The sequence below is a fragment of the Tamandua tetradactyla genome, chromosome 23 (assembly GCF_023851605.1).
Source record: "Tamandua tetradactyla isolate mTamTet1 chromosome 23, mTamTet1.pri, whole genome shotgun sequence".
Taxonomy (NCBI): domain Eukaryota; kingdom Metazoa; phylum Chordata; class Mammalia; order Pilosa; family Myrmecophagidae; genus Tamandua; species Tamandua tetradactyla.
The window spans coordinates 41,650,901-41,661,400 of NC_135349.1; positions in this window are offsets into that span (position 1 = coordinate 41,650,901).

Below are 10,500 nucleotides of genomic sequence, written 5' to 3' on the forward strand. Positions count from 1 at the left end.
TTCAAGGGATGTCCTGCTAAACTCTAGGTAAAGACACAAGGCAAGAAAGTCAGTGATAGAAACTGTGATACCTGATGTTGCAGCTGGTCCTGAGCTGATGAATCACATCCATCATCTTCACCGTTCACTACCATTTGAGATTTCTCTCATCCTAGGCCAGTAATTGAGCTTGTCTGGGTTGATCCATGATGGAGGTGACCTAGACCTTCATCCCCAACTTAGGTCCCACAGTGTCTTTGCTCTTGGGCCACAGTTTCTGTGACTGCCCAATTTACTGCTGCCATGAGGCATGGAAACACCAAAAGATGCCCATTGAGTTCTCAGGGCTCCAAGCCTACTTCTTTCTGTTCTTTTTTGTAGTACTAGCTCTGCATATATTCAGTTAATCAGCACTGTAACTCTTTTCTTTGGCTGTTGGTCTACTGGCATTAGGAACCCAAACAGAGAGGGTCAGAATTGGCATATAAGAGATGCATAATACAATAAGTACCCTATTGTTTAAACCATTATGAGTTGGATTTTTTTACGGCAATCCAAAGAACTTTCACTAATAAATCAGAGCAAGCAACAGTTAAAGCTGAGCTCTGAAAAAATAATGGAAATTAATATAGATGATGGGCCAGGATGTTTCAGACAGAAGGAACAGCATGTGCAAACATCTGGAGGAGAATAAAAATGTGGTATGGTTGGGGAACTTAAAATGGTTTTATATAGCCAGAAATTAGATTATTAGAAAATTGCCTGTTAAAGCTTTCTGCATAATGCCGGAAAATCACAAGGAATAAGTTAGTGCCTTTGAGGAAACCATCATTAAGAGAAACCTTGTGTCCCTAGGATGTTGACCAAGGTTGCCTTGTCTTTTAAGAGTTAGCTTACTTTGACTCATATCCCCAACTGTATCTCATGCTAATCCAAAATCTTCCCAAACATTTTCCTAAACTTTTATGGTTTATGTTCATTTCTCCAGCTCTAATTTTCATTACTGTAAGTGCATTTGCCTCTTTCTTTCTGTGGCTGTGCTCTTCTGTCTTCTGCACACCAGACCAAATAAGAACAAAGCTACTTTCCCTTGCCAGTCAACCAAAGAAGCTGCATTAAATCAAAGTTTACTGAATATGTGAATGGGGGGTGGGGAATGGGGTGGATAATAGAAGGGGTTAAATTGTAGTATGTGTTCTTTGGTCCTCGTTCAATATTGCTGGATGGCAGAGTGATTTGAACAATGAATAAAGAAATATTTGCAAAGTCCCTTTGGAGGAATGGTGAGAAAGAGGGAAAATTCAGCTTCCCCATTTGGAGGAGGCCTAATATTCTCACAAGCAGTTAGAACCACAACATCAATAGGCCAAACCCTCAATCTTGGGGTTTGTTCATATGAAACTTATACCTGCAAAGGATAGACTAAGCCTACTTAAAATTCTGCCTGAGAGTCACCCCTGAGAAGCCTCTTTTGTTGCTCAGATGTGGTCTCTTGGTCAGCATGGCAAGTGACCTCACTGCCCTCCCCCTCTCTATTTGAGACATGGCTCCCAGGGGTGTAGACCTCCCTGGTAGTGTGGGGCAGAGATCTTGGGGTGGATTGGGACTCAGCATTGGGGGATTGGGAAGGCCTTCTCGGCTGAAGTGGGGGGTGGAAATGAGACAAGGTGGGGTGTCGGTGGCTGAGAGATTTCAGGCAGAGATGGGGAGTTGTCCTGGGGGTTGTCCTCACACATTGCATAGATAGCCCTTTTTTGTTTTGGGGTGTATTGGAGAGGCTAGAGGGGGGTGCCTGGGGCTGTGGAGCTATGTTCCAGTAACCATGTTTAAGATGGTTGTGTGGTGATGTAGCTTTCTCAGGGTGGCTGTGTGATTATGGGAGCCTTGTTCTGATGCTCCTTTTGTCTATGGTGTGAACGTATGAGTAAAGGGTATGGATTAAAGATGGATAAATAATAGGGGGAACACATGTTGGAGTGAATTGGGTGGAGGGAGGTGCTGGTGGTTGGTGAGGGGGTTAGGGGGTGTGGTATGTGTGAGTTTTTTCTTTTATTTCTTTTTCTGGAGTGATGTGGATGTTCTGGGAAGTGGTCATGGTGGTGAGTGTATAGCTGTGTGGTGCTATTGTGAGCCATTGATTGCACACCAAATATGGACTGTTTCTATGTTAAGAATGTTCATGTTGTATGTTGATTGGTTTTTATTAATAAAACAATTTTTTAAAAATCATAATACAGCCAATGGATTAGGATGAACTCCCAGATATCTTTATTCTAAAGTCCCTCTTCCCAACCCACCAAGATAAGCAATTTTACATTGGTCATCATCACTCCTCAAGTTTCTTGCCCTTCAGCCATGATACAATCTTTTTCTCCAAGAATCTGCATATACTTACTCATCCATTTGCTCAGGAGCTGTCAAGTTCCTCCTGTGCTGTTATACAGACTTTTTTCATATACGTACTAAGCCTTCCAGACTCTGAACTAAAATTGTTCACTAATGTGCTTTTACTAAAGAAATGCAGCCCTCTTCTTAACCCTCAACTCTTAATGTGAGAGTTGTTTTATTTTTTTTTTTTAATACTTCATTTGGGAGAAAAGGAAGACCTGGAAGTGCAAAGGAGTTGACCAGGGGAAGTTTCTCAGAAGGGATAATGATGCCTGAGCTGAGCTTTGAAGGAAAAGTTGTAGTTAACTAGAGAAAGAAGTGGAGAGATAACATTCTCCTTGAGCGCTGAGACATGAGCGTGGTGGCTATCCATCTCTCCATCTCCCTCTTCCTCCCCATGTAGCTTTTTTCACCCTCATCAAATTATTTGAGCCAGTGGATAAAAGTGGGATCCCCAGGGACCTAATCTGAAAGGCCACCAGCCACTGTCTCTAATGAGAACAGAGCTTTGAGCTGTGAATGTGCTCACTGCAGAGTAGCAATGCAATAAGGGGCACTGGACATTCTTTCAGCTCCCTGCTAGCCTTACCGCAATGTAGAGGTGAAGGGAGCAGGCTTTGGAGCCAGGCTTCTTAGATTCAATTACAGGCTCAACCACTTAGTAGCCCTGGGAGCTTGGCCTAGTCACTCAACCTCTCTGCGTCTTGGTCTCCTTATCTATAAGGTTTGAAAACATCATTATTAATAATAAATTCTAAAATCTCGTAAGTCATGACTGTGTCAATTGCTTAGAAGAATGCCTGGCATGAACTAAGCCTTTATTAAATATTAGCTCTTATTGCAAATCCTTAACTTGGCTCATGGATAATGCTGGTTGACTCACGGATAATGCTCCTGATGTATTCTTGGGTGCACCATGAAAATTAGCTCTGGCTCAGGCCACTTATTCTATGACAGATTTTCATAGTAGGAAATGGATGCCATCAGTTAAGTTAATGAACCTGGCTTACTACTAACTCAGATCTCTATTGGGTACAACTGTATCAGAATTGGACACCAGGAACATGAATATAAGAAGATAAGTTTTTCATGCTTCAAAGGAATACCCTTTAGGCAGCAGTTGCCTGCTCTCCTGGAAACTTGTTCCTTTGGTTTCCTTTGGATGCTTCTAACTGTGTTGCTCATGGGAATTTTAAAATATACCAATGCCTGGGCCCATGAATTCTGATGTAACTGGTCTGTGTTGTCGCTTGGATTTGGCAAGTTTGAAAAACTCCCCAGGTTATTCTAATTGCAGCCAAAGCTGAGAGTCACTGTTTTCACAAGTACGTATGACTAGGTCCCACACAACTAAGAATCCCTTATTTGAGGGTGAAGACCCAACAGCAGTAATTTTTCAAAGCTCTCCTGTTGATTTAATGTGCAGCAGAACTTAGAACCACTGTTTTCAAAGCTCATCGATTTGAGTCTAACCTTAAATACTGTTAAGGATTTCCTCAGTGATGTCCAGGTTCATTTTTATAGCTTGCAATTACAAAATAAAGCACACCTACTGTTATAAAAAGAAACTTTGTTATTGTAATTGCTCCAAAAAGCACAACTTTGGTTTTGCAAGTCTGATGTTGTTCAGTCCCTGGAAGTGATTGCATTTATAATGTGATTTTTAAAATAATATGTAGTTTCTTTAGATCACAGGCTTCATGTTGTAATAGATAGTGGATAGTTATGCTTTTGCTGCCCAGAATTTACCACTCTTCTGATAAAATCATTCCTGGAATTTCCTTTGAGGAACTACCTCCCTTTAACGCTGAGCCTATGCATTTTGCCTGGCCAGGTGGGAGAAAGGAAGTCCTGACTAGTTTAAGCCAATTAGCATGTCCAGTCCCTTTGAGTGTAGTGATTGATTCTAGGGTGGGAGCACGGTTCCTTTCTGGCCAATGAAAGTTGGGTTCAGGTTTGACCCTTGGGAAAAGAAGCTTTCATCTCAGTGGCATGTGAAGCTGAGAAGGTGCGAGGTCCGGTGAGGTCTTGTGAGTGATCAGCCTGTCTGAAAATGAGGTGGGGTGGGCCCTGTCCTCATAACTTGTTGATGCTCCTGGAACCAGTGGGCTCAAGCTGTTCTTGGACTTTTCTTTGACCTGAGTCAATGAATTCTCTTTCTGCAAAAACCCAGTCTGAACTAGAATTTTCGCTTACTTGCCATGAAGTATCTAATTGACATAGCAAAACAGAGTCGAGAATTTAAATAGCGCAGTCTAGCTTTTCAGAGTAATTTATTGCCTATTACATTTGGTCCTTACAACAAAGCCAGGAAGTCAGTGTACCAAAGTGCTAGACTGTAAACCCTGTGAGAACAGGGAGCGAGGGCCTTTGCTCCCCATTGCTGGCACAGCGCCTCATGCGTAGTGGACTTCAGTCAGTCATTGTAGAAAGGATGAACGAATTCACAGTCCTTCACAATATGGTTTCTGCCTCACTCTGCACTCCCCTTTATCTAAAATGATCCCCTTGCCATTCCTTAAATTTGCCTGCTATTGCTGCCTTTAGGCTTTTACCTGAGTCACTCCTTCCACCTAGAATACTTTTTCTGCTTCCTCTGCTCTTTGGATCCTTTTCCATCCATAGAGACCCAAGTTAAGGGACTTCCTTTATGCAGCTTGCTTTGGTTCCTACAAGTTTGAGAGGGGCTTTCTCCTTCTCTAAATTCCTGTGGGTGTGGTGATAAGGACTCAGAGAAACCTGGGTTTGAGTTTCCATCATGTCATTTCCTTACTGCGTGACCTTGGGCAAGTCATTTAACCACTGCAAGCCTCAGTTTCCTTAGTACAAAGTTAGGCCAATAATAGTGCCAACCTCATATGCCTGTTGTGGAGAGCACAGGAAATATACAGCAGACCAGTTATGCAATGGAGTCTAAGCAAAGAAAAAGCAATGATTCTAAGAGAGACTGTTGTTATCCTTGCATGATAGGTTTAATGATGTCCTCCAAAAAGATATGCTCAACTTCTAATCCCCAGTAACGCACAGTGTAACCTTATTTGGAAAGAGGGTTATTACAGATAGAATTTGGCAAGCTAAAACGAGGTCCTCCTGGAGTAGGGTGGGCCCTGAAGCCAATACAACTGCTGTTCTTGAAAGAAGGGAAGAAAAGACATAGATGGACACAAAGAGAGATGGCCTTGTGATGAAGACAGATTTCATTATCCTACCTAATGAACCCCAAGGATTCCTGGCCACCACCAGAAGCCAGGAGAGAAGCATGGAACAGATTCTCCCCTACAGACCTCAGAGGGAGCACGGCCCTTCCAACACCTTAATTTCAGACTTCTAGCCTCCTTAACCGAGACATTAAATTTCTGTTCTTTTAAGCCACCCAGTGTGTGGTACTTCTGTTATGGCAACCCTAGGAAAATAAGACATTCTATTTCATGGGTTAGGCATTGTGTGATTAAATAACTTGTGCCCGAGGTTGAACAACTATTCATTCACTTCCTCATTCATTAAGTCATTATTTATTGCATCCCTACTATGTGTCAAGCACTGTGCTTGCTAGGGGTACAGCCGTAAGCAAGACTAAGATCTCTGCTCTCCTATGCATGAGGGAAAGTAGGTCTGACATAAGAGATAGTTAAAACTGTAATGACTGTAATAAAGGAGAAGCCCAGGGTATTAAAGGAGGTAATGCCAAGAGGACAAATTTGGCCAGAAGGCTTTCCGGAGGTGTGGCATTGAAACAGAGGTGAGAGGATGAGGCCTCTTCACACTGCTACCCAAAAGCCAGGTTCAGCCTTTCTCTGCCCATGTCAGTTCTAGGGATTCTGACCTGGGCAGCATGGCAGTGCTTCTCTGCAGATTCCTATCTTGGCCAGCTCCAGAGACATATGGGACCCCTGCCCGCCAAACTGAGGGCCATGGGAGGAGAACGGTTTTCTTTATGATGCTGGCTCATCTATTTCCTGCACTGATAAGTGCTGCCAGTAATTACATTGGTCCTCTTCACCCGCCTCTCCTCTCTGACCAGACTTCTGATGATATTTCATTGTTCTCTGAAATTACCTCCATGAGATTTTAAATAAAAATGAGAAATGGGCTCTTACCAGACTCCACATTGGCTCTGTGCAGTTTTCCCTTGCCTTCCCCATGCCACATTCAACAAAGTCGACACAATACCTATGCACAGACCAGTTTTCCCTAGCTCCTGACGGATGGGTAAACACTGAGGGATTAGAGACAGGCCGTGCATAGACTGCTGGCACACGTGGTAGTAAAACATCTTGGAATTTCACATTAAAATCCATATTTCTGGCTTCTCTTAAAAACTCAGAAGAACTAGCAGCACTACTATTCCCACATCTCTGCATGGCCATATCAGGCTATAGTTTAGTCGTGGCTGTCTCCTTTCAATAGAGCTTGCAAGATAAAGTTCACCCCAGGCCCCACAGCTCCTTATTTTCTCCCCAACCTAGTCTGCTTCAGTCATCTGCCATACTTGCTTGGTGTCTGAAGGCACTCAAGTTTGCACTGAACTTTAAATTGGATTGAAATTGGATTTGGCACATTGCAAATGCCTAATTAAGGGTAGCTATTTTTATTAGTAATAATGACAATAGTTTTCAAAGAATACATTCCTAGGTCTGAATAAAAAGGATGTGGGACCTTTCCTTTTGCAATGGCAGTTGGGTAGGAATAGTGATAACACAACCAAATATTCAAAACAACACTCTTCCTTCTAATCAGCGCTTCTACTTTAGAACATTTTTTTAGCAAATTACATCAAATCCTTACCCATAATAGAAACAGTGCATGTTGCAGCTATGCGATTATTATTATTTACCATCATCACATAATTAGACATAATTTCAATAATTGCCAAACATAGAATACATGAATAAATATTCCTTAGGAAAACACAGATTAATGAAAAGAGAATCCAAGTTGGTGTGAAATCTGAAGGGTCTAGAGGGCACTTTCTCTTTTGGGTTAGGCTGGGGTGATATGCAGAGGGAATCATTGGACGTACAGACTGGCTAGGGATTTGGGTAATCTTCAGAATGGATTCTGAAGGCAGTGAGTTTTCATTGGCTGAGTCTCTAGTAAAGCAGCCTTCTCCATCTGCAAGTGGGAAGAACAGTCTGGCTGAACTTGAATCTATTTTCTACTGAGCAAATCCTTCCTCATTCACTCTACAGTCATTGAGTAGCTGTCATGTGCTCTAGGTGCTGCCCGAGGTGCTAGTGATATTGTGGGGCACAGGACAGCCATAGAAAGTGACCCGCTAGAGTTTACAGTCTAGGGTGCGTCTCATCTTTGCTCTGGGGACTGAGCTTCAACCCCATTCCACATTTACTTCTCACCAGGCAGGGCTCTAGGTGCTGAGAACTCAACAGTAATCAAGCCAGGTAGGCTTTTCCTCTCTCAGAGTTCACATTAGAGGGAAGAGGAGTGATAAAATAAATAAGCAATCAAAGCAAGAAAATAGCAGGTGGCAAAAAGTGCTACGATGAAAATAAAACAGTGTTAGAAGTACTTGAGAAGCACACCTACCACAGAGCCTGGCTTTTGGACACTTAAGAAAAGTTCTTTTCCATTTATCCCCTACTCAAACAACCTACATGATCTCTCCCTTCTCTATGGATTCCTTTCCACTCTCCCTTTCTAGACACACCTGGTTTTGAGTCCCAGCTCTGCTACTGCCTGTGCGTTTTCAGCAGCTTGCTTAACATCTCTGACCCCAGTTCCCTCATGTATTCAATGAGGTTAAGAATAGCACCTGTCCCTCAGGATAGAAGTGAAGATTAAATGAAATATTGCACAGCAAGTACTTATATAGCTTTCAGCACATACTAAGTGCTCAGTAAATATTTATTTTTAAGTGAGTGAATTTTCTGAATACTGGCCGTGCTTCCAAGACCAACTCAAGCCTCCCTTTCTCTGTGAAGCATCCTGATTGCCACCCTGTCCCTTCACACTCACCACCACCACACACAGCACCTTTACTGTTCTAGGAACAAGTTGTGTATCATTGGTTTATTTTACCTGTTAATTGTCTGTCTCGCCAAACCTAACTAAGCTCCTTAGTCTCTTTTGCAACCCCCTTTCCATGCACCTAATATCCTACTGAGCCCTTGGTAGGCGCTCGATACCTCTTTATTGATTGACAACATGTGTACAAGTTGATTTTCTTTGCCCTGATGCCTAGTCATTTTCTGTAGATGAGGTGAACGGGAGACCTGGAAGGAAACGTTCTAGGTATGTTGGGGTGTTAGGATCGTATTAGAAATCCCCTCACTCTTTAGAGTGATGCTGATGCTTGTGTGTGTAAAGCTATTGGGACTTTGGCCCTCAGACTTACAGAGACTGAATGCGATAGCTAACCTCCTCCTTTCTTGCATGAAGGAGAAATAAAGGATAATCGCAAGGCTTTCTTCAGCTCCATTTGTGAGTGTGAGGAGCGTTACACTGGCAGTAATTACAGACAGGAGAGGAAATGGAATAAGTACCCAAGGAAGAATTAGTTGTACTCGACCTAATTAAAATCCCATAGAAAGAATTCTTTTCTTATTTGGAGAGGTAATCTAACATGACCTTGAAGCCACTGTATTAACCAATGTAATTTTCATTTTAAGGAGACTAAATGGCAGAAAGGTCATTTGGGGGAAAGAAAATCCTCCACTTGCTTTTCAGAAATTAAATGACCTTGATTTTTTAATCACTTCCTCCCAATGAAATTAAATTGCATTGAATCCTGTCAGTTAGCAAAGGGAAGCTGATCAAGCCAGAGGAGGAGCTCAGGCAACTGATTCTCCAATAGGAGACAGTGGCCTTTGCAGGAGGGGAAGAGGAGCAGAGAAGTCAAGGACCTGGGCCTTTGTTCAAAGTTGGCTGAGTTTTTTTCACTGTGTTAAATAAAAAAGTACACTGAATAAACAAAACCTTTCTTCCCAAGTGGTATTTATAACACATCATGTGTCTGAATGGTCGAGATGGACTTTTTTATTGTCTAGCACAGTTGAGAACGTTTCCAGACAGATGATCTGTCTGGAGAGAGGTTGCTCCAACAGCAGCAATAACCTCCCTAACTATGTATCGCTGATTGGGCCAAGCTCTTTGTACACATGGTCATTTAATTCTCACAACTATGCAAACTAGCTGTTAAGATTCTCCCCACTTTGCAGATAAGAAAACTGAGGCTCAAAGATGTTAAGTCATTTGCCCTAGGACACACAGCTTAACTAAATGACAGAGCTGGGGCTGGAATTCGAGTCTGCCAGATTCTGGAACCACCATGCCCTACTGCCAACCAGATTAATTGAAGCGGCTGCCCATAATCTCACTCATTGCATTTCCATGGGTCTCTTATGTCCCAAGTAGGCCATCTCTTCCAGGCATGTTTTTCTCAAGCAATTTGTCAGAAGCCCTTTAATCCCCATGTGAAGTGTCTTGGTGGTCCATCGTTCTCTAGTTTGGGGGTGGTGATACCTCCTGTAACCCGAACTCAGTGGCTATTCATGATTATTGTTCAGTATTCATTGGCAAGTGTATGAACAATGCTGTAGGTTAGGTAGGAAGAGGCTTGGGCTGATAACAGCTGGTCCATCCAAATATGGAGCTAACAGTTGAGATGGCTAAGGAGAAAAAGCAGTATAGTATAGTATAGGCATTACACATGTGGGGCCTGAGGTCCGATTGCCTGGACTGAATCCCAGATCCACCACTTGTAGTTGTGCAACTTTGGACAAATTTACTTATGTTCTTTGAGACTCTGTTTCTTCATCTCCAGAATGCAGACACTAATAGTACCTACCTTATATGATTGTCATAGGAATTAAGAGAGATATTTATGTATGGAATATAGCAAATGCCTAGTGAATGTTAGCAATTAATTTGTAAAATTTGGTTCTTGGTCATGGGAAAACCTCAGCTTCTGGAAGAAGACAAAACTGTCAAAGACTTGTTTAGGGACTAATTTGGCTTGAACTGACAGGAGGAAAGAGAACGAGGGAACCAGGAAGTGGAGGGATCCACAAAACTTGTTGCATTCCCCAAAGATATCCCAGGCAAAGTAGCATTCAGAAGGAAGTGTCAGGTCAGAAGGAAAGAGAAGGTAAAATTTAGAAGAATCCTTCATCTTTC